This window comes from Rhincodon typus, chromosome 13, assembly GCF_021869965.1.
Source record: "Rhincodon typus isolate 14 chromosome 13, sRhiTyp1.1, whole genome shotgun sequence".
NCBI classification, from domain to species: domain Eukaryota; kingdom Metazoa; phylum Chordata; class Chondrichthyes; order Orectolobiformes; family Rhincodontidae; genus Rhincodon; species Rhincodon typus.
Window position 1 is genome coordinate 57,149,283 of NC_063344.1, and position 25,903 is coordinate 57,175,185.

A 25,903-nucleotide genomic window follows, 5' to 3' on the forward strand; every position below is an offset into this window, starting at 1 on the left:
AAAAAAAGGCCCGAAACGTCAGCTTTCCTGCTCCTCTGATGCTGCTTGGCCTGCTGTGTTCATCCAGCTCTATGCCTTGTTATCTCAGATTCTCCAGCATCTGCAGTTCCTACTATCTCTGAGATGATTGCTGTTCAGACCCATTTATGGAGTGGTGTATAACAATGGCTCAGCTATTGAATGTCAATGACATTAAAATGTCAGGCTACAATCTTTCTTTTACAGTTGCTTATGGACATACAATCAATAGCCTTCAAGAACAGGCATTATCCCCCGTCAGTCCAGTGTAACATTTACGGCACATCAACATCCTACTGAACACTCATTGCAATGATTGCTACTGCAAGCCTGTGCTAACTATGCTGTAAAATGGCTGCACGTTCAAGATCACTACCTGCTAATATTGCTTAAAGCTAACCTGCAGCTCTTCAAGGTAGAGGTGTGTGGAGACTACTGGAAGTGCTGACAGCGTTTGGAATAGTGCTGTGCAATACCAACATTAGCTAACCACCAGAGAACATGTCACAGGTTTCCATTGCTGTACTGGAGGCCTTCTGGATCAGCTGAAAGGTGAAACACCTCCTATTTGCACTGAGGGCAGGGATTGAGGTAGCCAGTAAGCCTTCAGACAAATCAGAAGGCAGGGGAAACAGAGTTTGACCACCAAACCCTGAATGCAGCGAAACAAGTCTGATCGTGTGGCAAGTGGTCAAGACTAGTGAACACATCCATAAATACCATATCCTGCCAATTGCTCCGCTAACTTCACCATCAACAATCTCAATCACTCAGGGCTCATAACCAACACTCACCAATATTTCACACGTTGCACGCATTGACCATTATTAAACCACAACCCTCACTAACACATTGCCATCTCTGGAACAGCACACAAGTAGAAATTGCAGGAACTAACTGAAAGGGTGAGAGGGAGTGGGGGACGCACCTGGATGACCCAATTCCAAAATCTCACCACATCATTCAGAAATTCAAAATACTGAATCTTTCTACTCCACAAGTGGCACTGAACCTTACTCCTAGTGGGGTTTCCCTTGAACTATTTTATTATTGCAATCATTTAAGCATTATAATGAATGCAATGGTATAATATTCCTTTGCTACCATTAAATATTAATGAATCCATTACTGATATTGCTCAGTGCAATTTTACTCTCGAGAGAAGTTTAAATGAAAATTGTTTAAAATTGAAATCACAAACCCATTCTTTAAAGGCATTCCTGTCACTCCCAACAGCAACATATGAATGTCCCAGGTTTTCAATAATTCAATAAATTTGCTTTAAATTCAGGTTTCAATTTCCATTTCACCTCCCTGTAGAAAGATGAAGGTGTGCAATCTTAGGAAGAGGCAGCCCAAGTGTTAAGAATCCACTGATATAGAATTACTGGGTGATTGCTGGTTTTTCAAATTAATGAGGGTGTAAGTTGAAATCTCCAGCTACACTGTGAATATTGTTTTTGCACAATAATTTCCTGTGAACCGTTCAGAGGACAGTAAAAGGATTGAACACCCACTCCCTAACCACTGCCATTGTAACTCTTAAATTTCCCACTAAGAGGTCATTAGTTTCATTTGTTCTTCAGTTTCATGATTCAGTTTCAATGCTGCGGGAGAGGCCTGTGCATAACCCTAAAGGTTGCTGGAGGAGGAGGAGGCTGGGGGTGGGGTCTGTCTACTTCCCAGATCTTTTGTAACAAATCGGAGACATAGAGTTTTGAACTCCCAGGTCCACTATTTCCCACTAACGTCCGATTCAAACCCTGTCTGTCAGCATGGCCCCACTGTGACGCCAGTCATGTTTGAATGTCCAGCTTCATTACTGAACGCCCTTGACCCTGACATACCTGCAGAACCAGCAGTCCCCACCAACCCTGCTTGCTGTTGCCAGTGTGCAGAGCTGCAGCCTCCGATTGGCTGGCCAGCTCTAGGAAGTTGTTGTCCTCCTGATGGTGGAGGGATGCTCCACCTCATACGAGCGAGCTAAGTATTTGTGCAGGGAGCCCATCCTCAGCATAACATTTAGACCAAAGACTCACTTGTCAGTACGGTGTTAAATATTGTTTTTTAAATGGATGGAACGGAGACTGGTCCATAATAAAATTAGGGGTTCCAGGATATTTAAACAGTGTTACATTTTACAACTGAAATATAATTGGAGGAACAATGTTTTTACTTTTTTAAGTGATAAAAGTGTGAATGCAGGAGAAATTTTCTTGGGGCCGTGACAAACTTTCTTGCTGAACGTGGTCATTTATTGGAGTATAGTGACACTCAATGTGGGTGCCGACAAGTATCGATTTCCAAGTGGGTGACTTGTACAAAGTCAGTAGTATTTGTCTTTTGTAGAACCCAACATGTGTTTAACATTTGTCCCATGGATATGCATTATTCAGCTATGAGAACTCCAGTAATTTTCATTATAGTGACTGTCTGTCCCCTGTGGGAAACTATCTAATGATTGATAGTGGTCTAGATGCAGAATCACTCATCATTGCAGACTCAGCTCTGTCATTAGTAAAGGAATCCAATGGCTAATGGTGTTTCAATCATTTAGAGCCTTACGATCTACCTGACATTTTTACACAAGCAGCTTTGAATAGTGCGATACAAAAACAAGCTGCAACAATGACTTGAACTTTCAGCTTATCTGAAATTTTGTCAAGGTTTCCTTGTCCTTGAGGAACTGAAATTCATCCCTTTTTGTCATACAGTAAACATGGGCAGTAAAACTGTATTGCATCAAGAAAAGTCTTTGTTCATGGTCCTTTTATTCTGCTTGAATTTGGTCTTTATTCCAGCATTGAGATTTTCTGCAATCTCCTACTTCATGCAGAGAACAACAGAAACCTTTGTTTGAGGAACCAAATGCATTCAGAGGCTCATAACACAGCAGTACGTTGTTCACTGCACAAAACAAAAATGACTTCAACTGCCTTTTATGATTATTATGATTACATTGAGAGTGAACAATACTGCTCACTGGGCCTTGTTTAAGGCTGACATTCCTCAGTCATTCGAAAAATGATACTATTGTCAATTTGTATTTGCGCCATGATAAGAGGTGATCAAATAGTGTACTTATCAGGCTGTGCTAAACTTGACCATTTCAATTCTTCTCAATAATCTGAGATTAAAAATTCATCCTGGATGCCCACTTCAGATGCTAATGATTCTGAGTGGACATCCCATGTGCCCTAATTAATTAGTACACAAATTGCTCCTACCGTCAAATTAATACTTCAATAAAGCTTCCCCTGCTGTGTTTTTATAACATTGGTTTTGCCTCTTTTGATTGATACAAAATAAGTGGATATCTCGAATTATGGATCTCTGCCTTCTTTTCTACAAAAAAGAAGTTAAGCTAATTGCCAAATTGAAATCAATATCTGCAACAGGCTAACAGTATTAAAATCATACCATAGAAACAGACCCTCCAGTCCAACTCGTCCATGCCGATCAGGTTTCCCAAAATAAACTAGTCCCATTTGCCTGCATTTGGCCCATATCCCTCTAAACCTTTCCTACTCATGTACCTATCCAAATGCTTTTAAATGTTGTAACTGTACCTGCATCTAACACTTCCTCTGGCAGTTCATTCTATATACACACCATCCTCTGTGAGAAAAAATTGCGCCTCAGGTCCCTTTTAAATCTTTCCCCTCTCACCTTAAACTTCTGTCCTCTAGTTTTGAGCTCCCCTACCCTAGGGAAAAGACCTTTGCTATTCACCTTATCTATGGCTCTCATGATTTTATAAAACCTCCATAAGGTCATCCCTCAGCTTCCAACACTCTGGAGAGAAGTACCAGCCTATTCAGCCTCTTTCTATAACTCAAATCATTCAGTCCCGGTAACATCCTTGTAAATCTTTTCTGCATCCTTTCCAATTTAATAATATCTTTTCTATAGCAGGATGACCAGAACTATATTCTAAAAGTGGCCTCATGCCCTGTATAGCTGCAACATGACATGCCAACTCTTATACTCAATACTCTGACCGATGAAAGCAAGGTGTGCCAAATGCCTTCTTCACCACCCTGTCTAACGGTAACTCCACTTTCACGGAACTATGTACCTGAACCCCTAGGTCTCTCCACTTGACAACAATCACTGGGGCCCTACCATTAACTGTGCAAGTCCTGCCCTGGTTTGTCTTAGCAAAATGCAACACCTCACATATTTCTGCATTAAACTCCGTCTGTCACTCAGTTGATAACCAATGGAAACCAAATGGGCCTGTTTAACAAGTATGTATTTGGCTTCATTTAGAGTATTGGCTAGATGTTAGTGATGTAAAATCTTGCCCGGTCTATGGTTACTTAGTGTCTCTAACAGGGTTTCTCCTACTTAAATGCAAAAAAAACCAACTATCTTGCACTTTGTACTTACACCGAAGCAATAACTGTAATAGGAGTGGAAGATCTTTTAATATTATCTGTTAGATTCAAGAGTGAATTGGGAAATTACTGCGTGATCTGTGGAATGGTTGTTGCTGTGCAAATCAGTGTAAAACAGAACAATGTGATCCATTTTCCTGGGTAGAATTTAGTGAGCATTTGCCCTGGATATTTAAGGTTTACGTATGATGCAGGTTGATCAAAGTTCCACCACTCAGAAGCAGTGCACTTTAAAGATGAATGGCTAAAGAACCAAAAGTGGCATGAGGAAATCCTTTTATTATTATGTGAGTATTTTGAATCAGAAGTGCACTGCCTCGGAGCAAGCTGGAGGCAAATTCAATCTTGGTTTTCAAAGAGAACTGGATAACTATCTGAAGAGAAAATGGTTGAGATTACCAAGGCAGAGGAGTGGGGCAACATGAATTGCTGTTGCAAAGGACCAGCATGGACATAATGGGCCAAATGGCTAAATTCCATGCTGTGATCGTTCCATTATTTTATAAAGGACTTGAAAAGCCTTTAAAACTGCAATATCCTGGCTTGGGCCTGCACGGTATATAGCAGCCATTTCAATAAGAATAATTTACTCATAGCACTGTCAGGATTGATGATGCTACATTGGAGCTAATGCCTCAGGAATTAATGGATGTAAGACTTGAGCTCATTGGGAACATCAGGCACTCTATAACTGAAGTGACTTGTGCAGCAAACCCAGCAGAAGACAGAATTGACTCCTCTGTGAGCTGTCTGTGAAACACAGAGAACTTCCTTCTGAACATGTGTAAAGATGGCAAACCTGAAAAAAATACTTATGGCAAAATAAACTAATGCTTTTCTAGGCTAAGTTGCTCACGCAAGTGATGCACATTACAATGTTTTCCGATAACCTTTAATCATTCACTGCTGCTGATACAAAACATTCCAACAACTTTACAACGTTACAACTCATTAAATGCTTAGCATGTGCGACCATGCTTCAACATGGAAACAAATACAAACCACAACTTTGTTCTGAAATGATGACATTAGATTGAAATCTTAAAGGTCTCCAGACTGCACAGTCTGGCAAAAGAAGCTAGTTACATTTCATTTACAGACATGTGGGATCAGCCAAAGGATGGACGCAATTCCATCACTTGATTTGTTTGTAAGCTTACAGTATCTGAAGTGTTGTGTATGCTGACAAAATGACTTCCAAAAAGAAAATGATGCAAACATGAAAAGGTTGAGGATTATAAAAATCAAAAATCTTTGCTTTCCTTTCAGTAAGCCATCATTCGGTATGAAAGTATGCAGAGTATGGAAGGAAGAGGCCTTTCTCAAATGTCGAGCTGGTACCCTTTATTCAGATCCTCCCAAATTAAATTATCCTTTGCTCACTCACAAGCATATTGACATACACTTAGCAGAAAAACCTTGCACAGAATCTATTGCTGTGCAAACACTGTTGACAATTAGCTTTTCCTCTTTCAGAACTACCAACGGTGATGAGCAATTCAGCATTTCACAGCACTCTGCATCACTCTCACCAATCTCTGCAAGTGCCATTGGACATACATAGTGCACACATGGAGTGCAGCATCGCTGATACAAAGATCTGAAGTCAACTTCTGATAGTCACTCCTGAATTCTCATGCTATTTTGTACTGTAATGTATGAGAGAGTTCTGTGATCTGTATTTAGCCAGGTGGGGGATCAAATGAAGAAAGGTTTGAAGCAGAGCTTCAAGGTTTAATTTCTCCCATGATGTTTATTCCCAAAGTCATTAGCACCCATTGACCAGAGTGGACACAGCCTAAAGTGTTGTTCCTCAGAGCTGGGCAAGCTGTCTAAGGTATCTGATATATACTGGATTTGCCAGAAAGAGGATAAAGTATACTTGGCTGTAGAGATGAGGAAGAATTTTTTTCTTTCAGAAGGTGGTCAATCTGTGTTTTTTATTAAACTATATTCAAGGCTGAGATAGATACTTAATCTGTAAGGGAATCAAGGGTCATGGGGAAAAGGCAGGAAAATGGAGTTGAAGATTATCAGATCAGCCGTGATCTCCCTGAATTGTGCAGTAGACATAATGGGCTGAATGGACTGCTTCTGCTGCTAGGTCTTATGGCTTCAAAAGCAGCAAGTGTGGCTGAATTTGAGACCGGGTCACCTCAGAAGCTGTCAACTACATGAATCTTAATTGACTCCCTTTTCACTCTTGGTTAATGACACCAAAACAGAAATACTGCATTAATACAACATAGCAGCTATGTAGTCCCCTGTATGTTATAAAATTCAACAGTGCGACTGATACCAGGAGTTTCCTGGTGATTAAGAACAAAGAATAAAGGACTGAACCACTGCATAACTCCTTTTCACACATCTATGGAGAGAGAGTTGGCTGGTACTGCTGGTGTCTAGTTAGCAAACAGCTACAAAGTTATAAACTGGTGGCTGCTGCCAGTATAGTTTCGATGTTAAAAGTTGCCTACGGATCTTTGACACAAATGGCACAGATTTCCACTTTCGTAGGTCTCGGTTAAAACTCAAATCTGATTTTTAAGCAGTACAATGTACCATTCATAGCTGTTTTGTTGTGTCTGTGTGGGTTATTATTTTTCAGTCAGTGCTGTGTCTGAACCTGTAAGTAAGCTGGGTGTGGCCAGACAACCACCGGTGCCATCCAATATCCGCTCATGAAGTCACCCTTCCTTATTTCTGAACAGAGAGTGTATGTGCGTGCACATGTGTTGGTGGTGGGGGCTGGGGTGGGGAAGAGGAGGAATCCATACATTCCTCATAGCTTACCAATGCCTGCCATTTTGACAGGAGATTAATATTAATGCTATTAGGTGTCAGCCAGGACTCATCAGCAGCACCCTCACCTCTGAAAGTTTTGGGCACAAGTCCCACTCCATCAGATATGGCCAGATTTTGTGATCAATGAAGTCAGTGTATTACTGAGTGAATGCTGCACTCTATGGTATTTTCCCAGTTGATCACTGCTGGCACCTCATGGTATTTGCCACCACTACCAGTATGTGGTATTGGGTAAGGATTGTTTGAGGGAACTCGCTGCCACACACCTTTCTTTGTCTTTGGCTCATCTCGTGATTAGTGGTAGAAGACACAACCCTGTTCAGTATCTACAGAAGCAACATTGTTCTTAGATGACAAGGTGATTATTATATGATATCAATCACTGTAACTACATTTGGTCAATTACAAGGACATTTAAGGAACTGGCAGAGAATAGAGAATGCTCCCTTTGAAAGTTGGGGTAGAACTCTTAGGCTCTAACCACAGACTGTATGTGACATGTAGAACTATGGTGAAGCCAATGTAACATGAACATTAACCTCATCAAAACTATTCTATTTTACAACATGTTATCTTATCCATGGGACAGCACCTGTCACAAAGTGAATTCTGAGGTGAATGTGGAAGATTCTAAAGCACTATTTTGAAGAAAAACAAGGATGTTTTTCACCATACGATAGTTACCATCTATCCTACAATTAACTTCCAACAGAGAATATTGGGCTATTTATCTCATTGTTTTTTGTGGGACCTTGCCGTGTAGAAATTGGCCATCCCATTTCCTACATGTACAACAGCAAGTCCATTTCAAAACCACTTTATTTATTGTAAAGTGCTTCAGGACATACTGAGGCCAAGAGGGGTGCTAGCCAAATGCAAATATTTTTCTTTCAGCTTTGTTTTAATTTTGGAGATGTAAGAAGCTGTCTGGTTGTTTTTAAGATGGATGAGATTAAAACACTGGACATGTAATCCTTTATTAAGAAAAAAGTAAAATATTCTAAATAGTAATGGTGAGCATGCTCAAACTTATGAAGTGAATGCACATATTGTGATAATGTATATTGCAAGTGCAAAGTTCATGCAAATTTTAAGCATTGTGTTTAATGGGAGCGAAATGTGACTTGAGGATTTCATGATACTACTGCATTTATCCATACAATTGTTCTCTAAGTAACCTGCAATACTCATGCTAAGGTACGCATGTAGTATGCTGAAGGCTAAACTCCTTTAGTTTGTGCTAGATTGCCTAATAAACCACAGAAAGAGGCCTCAACTATGTTTGTTGTCATGGGAAAGCACATTTATGATCCTAGATTAACATCTGTTATTATAAGTTTAACATTTCATATTTGGGTCTGACCATTGACTAGTTGCATTCAGGCCTTTCAAGGCCAACTCAAATATTGCACAAACCCAAATTCTCATCACTAGCTTGTAACGTTTACCATGACTCATGATGTAGCTCTATTTATATTGAGACAACAATCAGAAAACAATGTACTGGAAGTCATTTCCAGGATTATTTGAAAATATAAATAATATGACATCGTATCCAAGATAAATTGAAAGCAGAATGATTAGCTTGACCTTGTTTTGCATTAAACTAAAGATTTCATTTGTGCTCAAAGCATTAGTGCTATTATCATAAATCCAAATGTAAAAAATGCTATATTTCAAACGTTACCTTTGAGCAACATATTTTTTGATTCTAACCCAAAGAACTTTACTTTGAAGAGGTGTTGACTGAACATCTCTAAACATACTTGGCTAAGATTAAACCAAGACCAAACTGAGCTAAGATTGCTAAAATCCCATTTAGCGGACTCAAGACTGTGGTGTGTCAACAATGATATTTTTCCTCTTGATTTATACATTATTTGGAGTATTGGTCCCAAACAGGAACATTTCTGTTAAGTATTTTTCAGTTGTTTCAGAACAGACGAAGTATTGACGGAAACCACATCAAACCACATGATTAACTCTAGTAAAGATCACCAATGACTTTACTAGTTCTTCTCATTCATTTTCATTTATCTTCATACAATGGAGAGAACTTTTGATTTTAAGGGAAGAATCAAGTTAAATGTTGATTCAGGTTGACTGGTAACATGCGTTCCATCTGGAAGTATTCAGTGCCATACTGTATCTTTGATTTTGAATTGGGCCTACAATAAATTCAAATCCAATCGACAGAATACACCATCTATTCTGGATGATATAGTTATTAGTTTTACTGTTAATAGATTGCATCTTCTAGCCTAGTACCATGATAGCCTAGGTTCAAATGTACAAACATGACTTATGTCCTTTTTTTTAAAAACCAAGGGAAAGAATGAAGAATAATAGGTCTGGAGTGAAGTGGGCATTCTGGGTGAGCATAGGGTACCCTAACTAATACCGTATGTCATTTCGTGTGCTTCCAGACTCAAAAGGGTCAACATGCCTCCTTGGACACTTTGTTGCCTGAAAAATAGACGCAGCACAAGCAAAAGTCCACGGCTTTATTTTTACATCAAGTGTTTCACTAACCTTTCTTTCTTTGCCAAACACTTCAATCCAACGACACAGCTTGTAATGAAATGAATAAACTAAACACGTCAGGCATGTTATTCCATTTTGAAGCCAAATATCTAGCTGTTTTGCAGTGTTCGTTCCACAGTAATCAGGGTAGTGTCCCTTCAACAACCTTTTAGGAAAGAAAAAAAAAGTCAATTATCTCAAAGACCACATTCAAAAGATTTTAGCAACAGGATCTATATGATTTAATTGGAGCTTCTGTATGGAATAATTAAAAGGCAAATAGGTAATTGCAGGAAACTAAGGTACTGTTATTTAAATAAAAGGCATAAACTATATTAAAGGCCAACTGAGCCAGAAAATCTTGCCTTGCCCAACAATACGATTTTGAACGATATTGAGTCGTAGCACATATCCTCTATAACTAATGAAGAAAAGTACTATTTTTAAATAGGCATTGAGTATTGGTCGGCAGTTTTTACTCCAAATTTTCTTGCTGCTCTCTTGAATATAGTCTTGAGCTAAAGTAATGTTTGCAGAGAGCGGGATTCCTTTATGACAGAGAGCGTTATCATGTATGGTCCTACAAAAGTGGCTGTTCCCTTTTATTCATCCACAGGATGACAGTGGTGCTTGTAAGTCTAATCTCACACACCAAATCTATGGTCTCCTTGGCCTTTGCTGTGCAAGTATCAAGTCAGGTAATATAAACTGTCTCAAACAGCCGTTACCTCACTAACTTATCCCATCCAATGCCACGCAGTGATTGAGTTCTTTATTATTCTTAAGTTTACACACATGAACAATTTGCAATTTCTGTATAGAATCAGTGGTTTGCAGACACTTTCTCTCCCCTGTCCTCCAGCTCTTTATATAGCTATCAGTCTGAACAACAGGAATGCACTAGAATTGTCAGGGTGTACCATTGCTATCGTACATTAGTAGGAATTACATTGTTGCCATAATTCTGCCGTTTGAAATAATTGAGCAGGTGTATTCTCTTCTTCATGAGAACTTCCAGTGGAAAATACTTAATGCTGGCATGTACTGTAATAAATTTTTCAGAATAAGGTATTTTGGTTTTAGTTCACTTGCCAACATTTGAATTCTCTTTCATCTAAGCAGGGTGACAAATGTTTCTTTAACTGCTGCTAAAATAAAGATGTTCAACTGAAGCATATCAGTAATCACTAAAACATACATTTTGTCCAAGCTTTGAGACTCTATGACTTGCACGCATCAGGTCAATTTGCAAAGAATATCAATTTAAGAAGAAAACCAATGTTTATAGTATACGAGGGCTTTACCTATCAGTTATCATTAACTGGTGCATTTGCCTGACAATGACTCAACCACTCAAGATCTGCTGATCAACTCAACAGCATTCCCAATTTGTACGGTATAAATGTTGGTCTGCCTTAAATTGGTTTTCTCGTGAATTGTCCTGATGAGAGCAAGTTGAAAAGCTTCTACAAAACGTGTCTTTTTCAGCAATACTCAGTTAAGCACTACCAAAATGACCATAAACATTAGTAGTTTTAAGTTAATTTGAATATCTTTGATGATAATGTGTAAAATATTTCTATTAATCAGTGTAATGTTTGTGAAATAGCTGAGGATTGCTCTACAATGTCATGTGCACTGACTTAATAATCCTAATTTTTCACACTAACTATTCTGTAAAATAGGTACAATAAATTTGAGCTGTAGAATTGCTAACACTTATATAATTGGCTATTTAATTTCCGATATATTTAACAGCCCATAATTACCTAAATGTTAATTTAGTTTTGAAAAGGTAAGTGATCACCATTCAACTGTTATGACATTGTTGCAAATTACAAAGGCATTACATCTTTGTTACATTAAATTACTCAACATTTTATGGGATTTGGTTGGAGATCGCATGAACTAAAAATTATTCTCGGCAACAAGTGGGTTCTTAAAGTCTGACTATTTCACTAATATGGTACAATTGAAGATTCCCCTGAAGATTGTAAGGCAGTTGCCACTTCATCACCTGGAATCCATAGACAGAGTTTTGATATTTTAAATCTCTGCTGAGTATTTGGATTATGACGTAACCTGATACATGAAGCAACTATGGCATGGTAACACTCAGTGGCACACTAAGTTGTGAAATCAGTTTAAGAAGAAAAATGCTAACAACCAAATGAGCAGGATGTAGAACATATGACTAGCAGCTATTGTCAATCTAGCAGGGCATGCAAGTGTAAGGGTGTGTGACTGTCTGCAACATGTACTGAACTTCTGCAATAAATCTGTCTACGGAGTTAACCTATAATTGGGTTCTCAAATAAACAGAACCCATATTCATTTAGCAGTCCTTGGTGGAGCTTGGAAACTTTGTTAGGAAGGCACAAAAAAAAATCAATGCTGAACCTTACTAAATCCTGCAGTTGCTTGAAATCCAAAGTGAAAACAAAATTCTGGAAATACTCAGCAGATCAGGCAACATCTGCTGACAGAAATAGAGATAACATCTGAGGTTATGATGAACAGCTGAGGAAAGATAGAAATGGAATAAATTTCAAGCAAGTGAAAAGGGTCAGGGGAGGAGTTGACAACAAAAAGGGAAGGTCTGTGCTGGGGTCGAGGCAGAGACATGAAAAAAACAAAAGGTATGATGTTAATGAATTAAATACAACGACCAAAAGGATGTGCCCAAATGAGAGGTAAAGGGCTGAATGGCAGCTATCTGAATGCAAGGTGATGGAAAAAGAAAAAAAGTGAAATAAATCAAACCAGATCTAATATTGTTGAGTCCAGAAATCTGTAGATTGTCAAGTTGAGAAGTGATATACTATTCCTTGGGTTTGCATGCGAGATTCATTGGAAAACTGCAACAGGCCAAGGACAGAAAGTTTGGAGCGGGTAATTGAAATGAGAAACAACTGACAGCTCAGGGTCATTTTTATAAGGAATTTAACCTAGAATTGAACCTAGCAGGAATGAGGCTCATTTGGGTGGTATGGTATACAAATGTCAGACTTAAATCAACTTTGATGGGAAGTAAAAATAGGACATGATGTAAAACAATTGGAATATGCCTCATTCCAGTCAGGTGGATTAGGTTAAAATACTCAAATTGTCACCACTCCTTTCAACATAACTCCTTCTGATAGAAAAAGGTCAATGATGTAGAAAGTTAACGGTTTGTCTCACTGCAGATATTGCCAGGCCTGCTGAATATTCCCAGCATTTCTTGTTTTAACAATGCCTTCAATTCATTTTTTGCAGAATTAAAATTGAGCTACCTTTCTTACTCTGTTTTAAGATGATCTGTTCATCTCTGGATCGATGTCCCAAAATTACCAACTTCACATTACAGAGCAGCAGCAGCAACATAATAAACACAGCAGTTGAAGAAGAAGCTGGCTTACCATTACTTTCACAGGATCACTAAGCTGGGACACTGAATACATGATTGCCATCACCTACATCCCAAGTGCAAACATAAAAAGCAAGCTTCAGCATCAAAATATTTGGTTTCCTTTTACTTAATGATCTCAAAAATACAGAAAAATCACAAATCCAAAAGTAGTAACGTCCAAAATGGCATTTTTTTAATGAGTGCAGAATTTCATTTTACCATTAACTCAATTAAGAATCTCAAGATTAAGAAATATGTCTTTAATTTAGTTGCATTCTTAGTAATCACAACATTTTCAACAGAGAAATTGAAAGGCATGTCTCAGAGAAAGACTGGTCAAGGCTAGCTTGTGATCCCCAATTTTGCAGCCATTAATTTAGATGGTTGGAAAATCATGATAATTGGGCAAGTTGACATTTGAAAGATCTCTGCCAGCTTTGTTGTCACCACAGGAATTAACTTATGCATGTGAGAGGGAGGGAGAAAGAGAGTGAGTGAGTGCAAGAGACAAAGAGGGGAGTGTGGTAGAGTGGAAAATAGAGTGTGAGTGAGAGAGTCGTAGAGTAATACAGCATGGAAAGTGAAAGAGAGAGAGAGCGTGACTGCGTGGGAGACAGCGAGAAAAAGAGGGAGTGGGAGAGTGGAAGAGAGACAGTGAGTGACAGAGTCATAGAGTAATACAGCATGGAAAGCGAGAAAGAATGCGAGGGAGAGAGAAAGACAGTGCGAGGGAGAATGAGTGAGAGAGAGAGAGAGAGTGAGAGGGAGTGGGTGAGTGATGGAGTGGGAGAGTGGAATTGAGACAAAGAGAGGGTGAAAGGGAGAGGGGGGAAACAGTGAGGGAGAGAGAGAGAGAGAGAGAGAGAGAGAGAGAGAGAGAAACAGAGAGGCTACTGAAAGCCAGTCCCTTGCTCATACTTCCAACCCCTGGTTCCACCCGCCCTGCTACTCCCAACCCATGATTCCCACTGGTAAGTTCCCTCTTGGGCCCACTACTCCTGGTCTTCATGATGCTTCGCTGCCAGTAGCTGCAACCTGACACAGTGATCTTGCTCTCTCCAGGTGATCTGCAGCTGCAGGTAGGGTGGGACATTGTTGCTCTAGGACACAGTTTGGCAGCAAGTCCATCACATGAACACCCAAGTATCTGGTAAGTACAAGATCTGGTGGACATTTCCATTCTTCGTGGTGGGAGTATGTGCAAAGCAATGGGCTAAAGAATAACAGGGAAAATAATGATTTACTATGAATAACAACGATCTGAGATGCATTATCTGAAAAGATGGTGGAAGTAGATTTTTAAAAATTGTCAAAAAAGGTGTTAGCTTTTTTTTAGAAACAGGAAAAGTACAGAACTTTTCAATTCAGTAGAAGCTAAGCAAGTGAATGGGGTTAATTGATTAATTAATAACTGCATAGATATTGAGGGGGAATAGGTGATTGGGAGGGGCAGCAAGACTGAGTAATTCATAAACTCTATCCACAAAGAAAAGTGTCTTGGATTCTGTCTCACTGATAGGTTTGAGTTGGTTTGACATGACTAGGGTCAAGAATGCGGTAAAAGGATAGCCCTTTCAATGGGCATGAGCAGATATGAAAGCAGAATGACCTACATTCATGCTACAGGATATCATAATTCTGTGATATAAATGTTTTAATATTTGCAAATGATTTAAAAATGCTGGTAAAATTTTGAGGTAATAGTGCAACGGTCTTTACTGCTACTGAAGGATAGCAATACAGGTGGCATGGTGGCTCAGTGGTTAGCAGTGCTGCCTCACAGTGCAGGGACCTGTGTTTGATTCCAGCCTCAGATGACTGTTGTGTAGAGTTTGTATGTTGTCCCCATGTCTGCATGGGTTTCTGCTGGGTGCTCTGGTTTCCTCCCACAGTCCAAATGTGCAGGTTAGTGGATTAGCCATGCTAAATTGTCTACAGTGTCCAGGGATGTGCAGGCCTAGGTGGATCAGCCAATGGTAAATGTGGAATGACAGGGATAGGGTAGGGTTTGGGTCTTAATGGTCTGCTCTTCAGAGGGTCACAGCAGACTCAATGGGCTGAATAGCTTTTTCTTGCACTGTAGGGGTTCTATGATTAATATATAAATAATAATTCGGACACCCCCATTTAGTTGAATAATTCAGAAGTCCATTTGGAGCAGTGTATAAATGTTGCTTCTGTACAGCATTCCAGTTCTAAAGATTGGCCATGTTTTGCTTGATAAATTTCTGAGGTTCCCATGTGTGTCACAGAAGAAGAATGAAGTAGGGAAAAGGAAATACAATGAATAGGGGTTTATGCAGTAATTGCATTTCTGCGTGAAACTTCTAGAATTTGTAGATAATCTTTTTGGTACAGGCAGTATACTGGAGAAGGGCTCGTCTATGGTGAGACTAATGGGTTAGCCTGTTGTGTCCATTTATCTCTCAGCTAATCTTAACTCTTTCACTCTTCTGTAAATTGAACGTGTGCATTAGACAAATCTGCAACTAGCAAAAATAAAGAAAGAGACTATTCTCTGGTACATACAATCTATCAATACAGGTAAAAGTGAACTAATCTATTGTTGATGCTACTGTCGTATAACATCAACAGTGTAGTTATTCCAACTGTCACTGCTGTATTTCTTTGCAATGAATTATTGCTTCAGTTGACTTTGTTTATATACATTCTAACAGCTTGAGTCTTCGTGGTTCTCGTCACTCAGCACATTTAAACAGCTAAGCAAACATCAGTAACTTTAATCTTAAATGTTGTTAATATAGAAAGGTCACACAAATTTGACTGGTGTCTGGCAGCTACACAACTCTTGTACAATTGTCTGTTTTCCTCACTGATTGACTGACCTATTCCTTAAGTGTTGACTTCACTAGATTACTGAACTGATGTAATATCTGGTGTTACCTGGATAAATCCACCTTGTTAAGTTCACAATTCTCTGATCATTGGCAAGTTGCTGCACAAATCCCTGTTGCAGCTTGATTATTTATGAGAATAGTGTGAATTAATCTCAGTTTTAACACTTCTGTTAGAATATAACAGAATTAGCTGAGAGACAGCTAATAATACGTCATTTTATCCATTACTCATTTGAAGACAGACTCTGATGGTCTGATGAAGGGTCCTGACCCGAAATGTCGACTTTCCTGCTGCTTTGATGCTGCCTGACCTGTTGTGTACGTCCAGCTCCACACTGTGTTGACTCTGACTCCAGCATCTGCAGTTCTTGCTATCTCATTCAAAGACAGCTATGTATACATGCACTGAAATCAAATGGATCAGGCAGCATCAATGGAGAGAAAGCAAGCTGGCGTTTTGAGTCTAGATGACTCTTCAGAGTATGCAAGTCATTTCCTACATTATTACTACTCATTGAATAGTACTGCAGATATGGTAGACTGACCAACAAACATAATGTAGCACAGAGACTTTCGAAGTTGAAATTTTTGCTTCTTAACCACACATGTACTTAACAAAGTGGGAGTGCCAATCTTTCCAAATACGCCAAGCTATTCAACGTAATTCTATGTGTGTGACTGAGACAAACAGGTGAGGATAGTCTCAGATTTTATTGTTGATCTGTGCAGATTTAGTCACTCTCTGCTCAATTTACCTCAGCGCCTCATGACGATTGAGGAAGAAATCAAATCAGGCATCGCATTCTTCATGAATTAATTCTGCTGGATGATATGAATCGGGTGAAGCTGAGATATTTTCTATGGTGAAATTACTTGCTTGTCTAGATTTAGGGATAAAAGTAATCATTCTGGGATGTGGGGATCAATACTACCTCTGGGTGATGCATCAGAGGGACTGTAACCAAAGTCCAGAAATGGTGGACAATAGTGCCAAACTTGCTGAAAGAAAGTCTCATAATTTTTCTATGTCAACACCTTTAAATTCAATCACCTCAAACCAGAATTGCCAAAAATTTGGCTTTCCTAACTTTTTCCCACACAAGAACTGAGAAGATTATGGAGACCACAGGTAATTACTGTTTATATGAAAGGTTTTCAATTAGGATTATATTTGAAACGAACAAAAACCAAAATTGCTGGAAGAACTCAGCAGGTCTGGTAGCATCTGTGGAGACACAACGAAGTTAAAGTCCAGTGACCCACCTTTAGAACTTTAATATCAAGTCTGCTCTGCCATTTGATCATGGCTGATGGGTTTCTCAACCTCATTTTCCTGCCTTCTCCCTGTAACCTTTGATTCCCTTGCTAATCAAGAATCTATGTGCGATACACTCAGTGAGTTGGCGTCCTTCTGTGGCAATGAGTTCCATAGATTCACCGCTCTCTGGCTGAAGAAATTTCTCCTCATTTCAGTTCTAAAGGGTCATGCCTATACACCAGACTATTGTCACACTTCTTCATTGTTGATTAAATGACGATATAAATCAAGAATAGGAAGTTCCTGCTACAAAGCAATTCCTTTGTTGGTGAGCAAGTTTTGATGCTGTAATTTTTGCCAATTAGTAAACATTAAGTTACATGTGAAAATTATTCACAGGCCTGTTTATTTTTACTAACAAGATCCACTTAACGTTTTGAATATTTCCCTTCTTCAATTACATCAATATTTTGCAACAAACCTCCATAATGATATAAGCCTATTTTATAGAACAGGCACGTTTTATATAATTCTCTCTCCCATCAACATTACACAATTGACTAAATCCACAAGTACCCAGCTTCAAAGTGTATTAGAATGTCCTGCAATTGTCATAAATCAATGCAAAAAAAAAATCAAGTTTGTATTGCTTTCCCACTTGTAATTTTGGCTTGTTGGAAATTGCTGTGATGGAGCACAGTTGGTAATTGCAGTCAGCAATCTAGAATATTTTTGCATTAATCTGTGTCCCTTAACATAGTGAGATTCATAATATCAGATATTCCATTTAATTTCCTGTGAATGTCAATGGTCATTCAAAAACCAAGTGTCAAGCTCCAACATGGGGATAGCTTTAAGTGGAAACTAGTTACTCCTGAAGTTTGGTTTAAACTGAGATTTCCGCAGCTTACATTCAATCTTTCATTCATCATTTTTCCCACACTAGTAGCTTCCTCACATTCGCTCTGCCAATTCCTGCATTGTTTAGAAACCCAGGATTGTGCTTCCCTTGCCACTTCAGTGTTCTTTGTTTTAGGTGAGAAACATCCCTAATATCTCTTGTTGATTTATTGAGACAGTATTGTGATCAGATCAATTTCCAATACTTTTTTAGCTTTTCATAAGAGTATTGGCACAGACTAGCTTAATTTTAGGAACACAACCTTCAGCCACCCAGTTTACACTGGAGGCCAGTGCTATGATTTTCATAGAAGCCTATAAATAGTAGAGTTTGATTGGCACTACATCCGCAAGCATCCACTCCCTCCACCACCGACGCTCAGTGGCAGCAGTGTGTACTATCTACAAGATGCACTGCAGAAATTCACCAAAGATCCTCAGACAGCACCTTCCAAACTCATGACCAATTCCAATTCCAGGACAAGAGAAGCAGGTACTTGGGAACACCACCACCTCAAAGTTCCCCTCCAAGCCACTCACCATCCTGACCTGGAAATATCTCGCCGTTCCTTCACGGTTGCTGGGTCAAAATCCTGGAATTCCCTCCCTAATGGCATTGTGGATCAACCCACAGCAGGAGAACTGCAGTGGTTCAAGAAGGCAGTTCATCACCATCTTCTCAAGGGCAACTAGGGATGGGCAAGAAATGCTGGCCAACTAGGGATGGGCAAGAAATGCTGGCCAGCCAGCGATGCCCATGTTCCACAACTAAATAAAAAAATGCCTCATTACAAAAACATACAGCTGATTATAGATGAAAATTACAATCTAACACCAATTTTAAGATGCTGATTGGTTGGAGTTTACATTTTGCATCCCAGTCCACTTGCACTGGGCACTGAATGGCTTAAATCGCTGTTTGTCTTTAAATCACCTCTTTAAAGAATTCTTTGAGAAATGAGCATCAGCAGCAGGGATAGTATTTGTTTCACCTTCTGAATTGACTTGGACTGTCTGTGTTCCTCACCTGACCATTTTGGAGTGAACTGCATTGCTGTGGATCTGGAGTCACCGATAAGTAGACCAGGTTTGAATGGCAGAATTCTAAAGAGCCAGATGGGACTTAATGACAATTGATGACAGTTGCATAGTCGTCATCACTGAGACACACTTTCCATTCCAATTTTGTTTCTCTTTTTAATTTGAATCCCACTCAGTGCCATGGTGAGATTTGAATCCAAAGATATGCCTGGCCTCCAAAGTACTAGTCCAGGAATATTAACACTACACCACCATTTCTTTCCTCGGGGAAGGGGAACAGAGAGCTAATTTCCTTTCTTCAGTCACTGTCAGCAGTTTTGTGGATCTCTATTCATTACCTTTTCTCCCCTGACCTCAGGCCTGTCAGTTGGATTTGCGGATGAGAGCTGGCATTTTTTTTTCCCCATTGATGTTTTGTGGGCATGCCTGGATTTAGTGCCCATCCCAAATGATCTTGGGGCGGTGGTAGTGAGCCATCGCTGAAGCTACATCCACAGTGTTGTTAGGAGGAGAATGAAGGGCAGATTGAAGAGGCTGGATTTAACTTGCAGCTCAGACTGGCATCAAGCCATCATTCCTCTGCCATTTGGAACATGTTGGCTCCAAGTCAAGTTTCTAAATGAAGATGCATCCAGGTAGGAAATTTCGAGGAGATACCCTGAAATGTAATTGCCATGCTCCCTTTACTTGCTGTCTCAACAACATCCATTCAGCAACCCCTGAAGCCAGAGATTTTTTTTATTAAGCTTAAACTCAAATTCTGAAATTCTCAATTTTAAACAAAAGAAAACTCCTCATTAATAAAATGTGCTGGCTCTGCAGATGTTGCCTTACTAGGGGGAGGTGTTTACTGTCGAGCTTTAGTGCTGAGAAAGCGCTGGGCTGAAGGGTCTGTTTCTGAGCTGTGCAATCTCCATTAATCGGTGATCCAGCAATTTCTGTGGCTTGCAGAAGATCTTTTCCCAATGCCTTTGTAACATTCACTGAGCCCATTCCCGTGCTCTTTCGCAACCCCTATCACAAATACCAATGGAAAATGGTACGCGAAAAATCACACTGTTGAGCGCTTGTTTGACAGAATTCAATTAGCGGACCTCACCGAGTATTTTTGTTACATTGTATCCCAAGGCGCCAAAGTTAAAATTTCTCTAGTGCGGGTACAGTCTTGCCGAGACTTGATTCCCCTGCCTAAAGGACATTTAGTTTTCTAACGTCTGTAAGTCCTTTCTCTTCAAATTAACCTCATAAAAATATTTGAATTAAACAAGAATAAGCAGGCACCGGGGAAAAAGAAAGCAAACAGAAGCTCTGTATCAGCTCTGCACTGGGCCAGTAACACGAACACAATCGTTAACGGGCGCTCGTTCGATGAAACTTACAACTATGATATGAAATTAATTCATCTCAGGCATTTCCTTAGAGAGATTCAACAGAATCTAATTACTACGACCTTTGGATTCTGCTGGCGGCTCCTCCCACATGCAGTGACTAACTCCCTAACATGTCCTTCACACACCATTACAACCACCAGGGTCTACACACATACACACGGATATGGCACCAGCAGATAAAAGGCATATGGTCAAACAGATTGCAACCCAAGCACAGCATCCCCGATAACTGACGTACCCTGAACAAGAGAACGCTTCTGAGTGAAGAGTGCAGGGTCTTGATATATGGTTAATGAGCCAATTCAAGTAAAACTTAATACTGATTAAAAAAAAAAGGCACTGACGAAATTAATGTAACGGCAAGTCTCAGAAGTCTTGAGGATAGTTGTTTTATTGCAGCAATCTATGCCGGAAACATAGACAGCAAATCATTTTCTCAATAAACCAGATTTAAAGACAAAGTGAATTTCTGTGAATGGTGAGTGGTGAAACGAGGAAGAAAATGGAAGTGTCGGCAAATAATGAAAGCGAATGTTCTACGTAGCTGTTAAAGAGGTACTGTCATGGTGAAAAAAATAATAGGGGAATCGAAAGGCGTCAGAATATGTGTATGATCTTTTTCGTCACACCGATTTCACCTAAAAGTGACCTGGTGGTGCCCTTTGATCTGAATTTCCTAACAAGTGGGGGAAAAGAAAGTTTCCCTTTTATTTAAATAAAGTCAATATTCCTTTAAATATCAGATCTCAGGGAGTCAGATAAAGGCTATAATGCTGGTACTTAAGCAAGGGTTTCAGATAACATTTATAAACTGCTTGGGCTACACTTGCTTTTTATGATGCCATTTGAACTCCCTCGATTAAATTACACACAGTCTGGTAACTAGGTGTTCAACTATTTTATAAATACATCTAACAAACCCATAGGACAATATACACTGTACAGCAGTAAGAGCCGTGATCACATGGATCCTGCTCACTGCCCTATCTAACACGCTGCTAGACATCAGCTACACTTGTTTGTTTGTTTGTTGTCGCTGTAACTATATTGTGTACATGGAGATAGCTCTCGGCGTGACACAGCAAAAGCGGACTCAATGTTACTGTGTGTGTGTGTTAGCAAGCAGACCCATGTTCGAGATGACACCACTTCAAAATCCCAGCGCTAGAGAAATAACCGAAGCACGCTTTCCAATGTCTCCATGTGGATAGAATTGCCGATAAATCGTCAGAGTAACTTCGAAACTGTCCATTCTGCTCATCACGAAACTTATTTCTGCAACATTGTGATAACAGCACCGCGATGTGAAAATAACTCAGGATTCAACATAGTACAGCCATGAGCTCAAAGCATAACTGTGATTGTTTGATTACACCTTTACGAATCAGTAAATCTTTCTCCAGATACTTCTCTCTCTCTCTCTCCCCAAACTCTTTGATAGAAGCTTCTAATTTCATTCTCTCCATTACTTAAACACAAAACAAGCCTACAGCATTAGATATAAATGTCATGCCACCGGGAGTTCACAGATTTTCGCAAAAGGCTTTCTTCATGGTTACAATAAGTACAACCAAAGCGGCACTGTTGCTCCAATTCATCTGAGTAAAGCAGTCGCCAAGGCTCAACTTTTTTTTTATCATGAAGGATAGTTTGCACAGAACATAAATAAGCATACTCCACATACCCTTTAACTTTCAGTGATGTTCTTCTCGCTTAGCTGATGAAGGGTAGACCACAGTTTTATGAAAAAGAGAAAAGTCTTGAGACAGCTCCTCTTGTTGCCTCGGGTCTTTTACTTTCTTTTCTGGGTGAGGTGTCTTGTGAAGAAAAAACAGGGAGGAACAGACTTCCACCGGCAAGCTCTGAGAGCCGACTGCACAACCCTGCTGAAACTCCTTAACTTATTCCATTCTAACTGTGAGAGTCATAGACAGGCAGGCAGATGCCGTAGAGGAGATTTCTCAGAGGAACTCAGGATTGTGCTGGTGTTGGAAGGGGGGACCGTCTGAGGGAGTTAATGACAGCCAATCAGAGTCTGGAAACTCTGGAGCGACACTGAAAGTAGCACATGACTTGGCTGGAGATGGAAGTGTACACACTAGGATTTAAAAACCAGTTCAGACTGATCTATTATAAACGTACTCTAAAAATGGCTTTCAGCAAATCAAATCAGAAGCAGCGTGCATGCTTGAAGTTTTTTTTTAACTCTGAGGTAAAGCGACATCTGTTTTCAGAAAGAATGCGAGTAACATCATGAAAAAATATTGAATCAGTCTGGTGAATAATTTGTAATTTCCCTGCAAGTTTTCTTCACTCTTCGAGTTTACTGGGATATGGGACAACTGCTGTTTGCTAATACCTGGTAACTCAGCCATTCTTCAGCTTAAAGTCTAAATGGAGGGTGCTGATAGACTAGTTAATCATGGGAAGGGGGGGGGGTGGGGTGCGGTGGTGGTGGTGAGATCTCAATCCAGCCTCTGAACTGATACCAACTCAGTGGGGGCCATTGGTCACTGATTTGGAATACGAATTATTGTCAATTGTGTTTTTCATTAACTCAAGGCTTCTGGGATGAAACAGTCCTGAAATAAAACAAAATACAGACTTGGATTTATACAAATGCTTTTCATGACCACTGAGTGTCTCAAAGCTCTTTACATCCAATGAAGTGCTGCTGAACTTGGAATATATCAAATGTGGTAGCAAACATCCACAAACAACAATGTCATACAGCCTTACAATCTGATTTTTGTGATGCTAACTGAATAAGTACTGGCCAGGATACTGAAGCTAATGCCTGTAGTTTTTAATTGTTCTGCATTTGATAACATGAGTTTGTTTATTATTGATGTCCACTCTGCTTGATTCCTTAAATCTGATGTGGACTCAGCAAAAATAAACAAAATATTAGAAGCTGCTGGAAGCTAGAACTGTAAGCGTGGAGCAGACATTTTAAAGCGGTGTGAATAATCCTGCTGTATAAGGTGGTGTGTCACCGTTCACTGCTCAGAAATACAAAATTTGCAACTTCCTTTTTCATCTTTAAAATAATGGCATGGGATCATTTACATCCATCTGAGAGGAGAGTTTGGAGCCTGGATTTAAGATCTCAACTGAAAGATGGCACTTCCTATACTGCAGTACATCCTCAGTATGACATCAGATATCAGTCTTCATTTTTGTTCTCAAATACTGGAGTTGGGCTTAAACTTAGAGCCTTGTAATTCAGAGGTGATAGTGCCGTCAAATGAGCCATGGCTATCATCTAAAAATATTCCTGGTCAAAACTCTGTACATTTGGCAAAGGCTAGAGACTGTGCCTGGAACTCTCTTGCTTTGTGTGGCTTGGTTTCAATCACTGCTCACTTCCTTGCATCAAATTCAATTCACATTCCCCTTCTACTCCCAACCACACTTCCTCTGAACCGTTGGAAAAAAAGAACTTTTCCAATCCACCAACAACTGCACTTTCAATTTTTTTTTAATTTCAAAAATATACTTTATTCATAAAAATCTTTGTATATATACCTTGACACATAAGCAGTTTGGTTCTGCTCAGTTGCATATCAAACAAACAAAATGTTGAACTTTGACTCTATCCCAAAAAAACTAAAGATCTCTCTTACACAAAACTAATATTTTCATCTTTTTGAGGTGTTATGAGGGTTTGATAACTGAACGGACCCCCATTTACCTTCAATGAAAGACCTCAGACAATGGTCTTTCCCCACTGTGCTTTGGTGGTAGCTGCATCAAGTGTTAGTGTGTCCCTCAGCACATAGTCCTGGACCCTGGGATGTGCCAGTTTTGGTCAACTCCTTGTTTTAGAAGGCCAACAAGGTTTGGGCAGACCAAAGAACATCTTTCACTGAGTTGATGGTCCTCCAGGTGCAGTCGATGTTTGTCACTGTGTATGTCCTGGGGAACAGACTGTAGAGCACAGAATCCTGTGTCACAGAGCTGCTCGGGATGAGCCTCAACAAAAACCACTACATCTTCCTCCAAACCTCCTTTGCAAAGACACATTCCCGAAGGAGATGTGTGACAGTCTCAACCCACAGCCCCCCCACCCGCAGTGACTTTGAGGGCAGTATGCGGTGACGCAGGCTGACCATGTGTACATAAAGGATTGCTCCCTAAATGTCTTCACTTTGGCCCTTTATTCACGACAATATCTGTGCAGCTATCAACCTGCTGAGCAACATCCTCAGCTCCACCTTTGATACATTGGTCCCCATTAACATTATTACTCTGTCATGCAGCCATTCCCCTCTGTCTAGTCCACACCTCCATTCCCTTAACTCCAAGGGGCACAGATTTTACTGGATACTGCAAATTACTGATTCAGTAATTCAGTACCTGATCTGCATAAACTGCATAAAGTGCTGTTGGGTCCTATTCTCATGTGCTGAAACTGAACCTGGATAATATTGGGATATAAAGATAACCTCATAGCTCATCAACTACTATGTTGCAATAACAAACAGGCTGTTCAACAGAGTCTCCAGTTTCCCTCCCTTTGTTGTTCCATTCCATGAAGTAATTTATAGCTTCTAACTCTAGACCTAATTTAGATCAATATTTCCCTGATAACTTCTGCCGAATTCAAGCTAGCCAATTTCATAAACACCTAAAGTTTTGGTTTGTAAGATTTACATAATCATCCCATAGGATAAGAAGCTGCCCAAGAGTGTCACCATACTCCAAGCAGCCTGTTTAAATTTAATTAGCCTTAACTCTGCTGTAAACATCCCAGATATTTTAAAAATCTGGGATTTATCTCTTCAGAAAATAGACTTCCACACTCAAGGAAGTGTGTTATGATATTAAGGTTCATTGCAGTTGCAATGAAAAACACTTAACTGAAACAATTGACTATTTTAACTATTTTGAACAGAAACTAACAGACAATACACTTTTCCCAAGTATGTGCTAAAAGTATCAAAAGATCAAACTAACAAAATCCAGTTTGATGCTATTTATAAATATTCAAGAATGTCTAAGAACATCTAGGAATATCTAAGAATAGCTAAGAATAGAATATCGATCAATATTCAGGGTTTTACCTGCTCTTCGTTCAGATGTTTCATCACCGTGCTAGGTAACATCATCAGTGCGGCCTTTGATGAAGCAGTGTTGTTCAACTCTGCTTGGAATTTATACTGTCTGGTCCGTTATGGTGAGTAGTGTCACTTCTGGTTTTGTTCTGTACGGGTTTGTATGTGGTGTCCAATTCTATGTTTGTTGAGTACATTAGGGGTTGAGAACCATGCCTCTAGGAATTCCTGTGCTTGTCTATGTTTGGCTTGGGCTACTAT

The 25,903-nt window shown here is 39.6% G+C and overlaps 1 protein-coding gene across 2 annotated transcripts in view; it reads right to left on the minus strand.

Annotated features, from left to right (window-relative positions):
* Positions 1 to 22,542, minus strand: part of ppp2r3a (protein phosphatase 2, regulatory subunit B'', alpha) — a 303,231-nt gene extending 280,689 nt beyond the window's left edge. For both annotated transcript variants that reach the window (XM_048604830.1, XM_048604829.1), the window contains exons 1-2: positions 22,270 to 22,542; positions 9,756 to 9,912 (exon numbers count right to left, since the gene is read on the minus strand). The gene's annotated coding sequence lies outside the window, so the exon portion shown is untranslated. The remainder of the gene's footprint in view (positions 1 to 9,755; positions 9,913 to 22,269) is intronic.
* Positions 22,543 to 25,903: the final 3,361 nt, after the last annotated feature.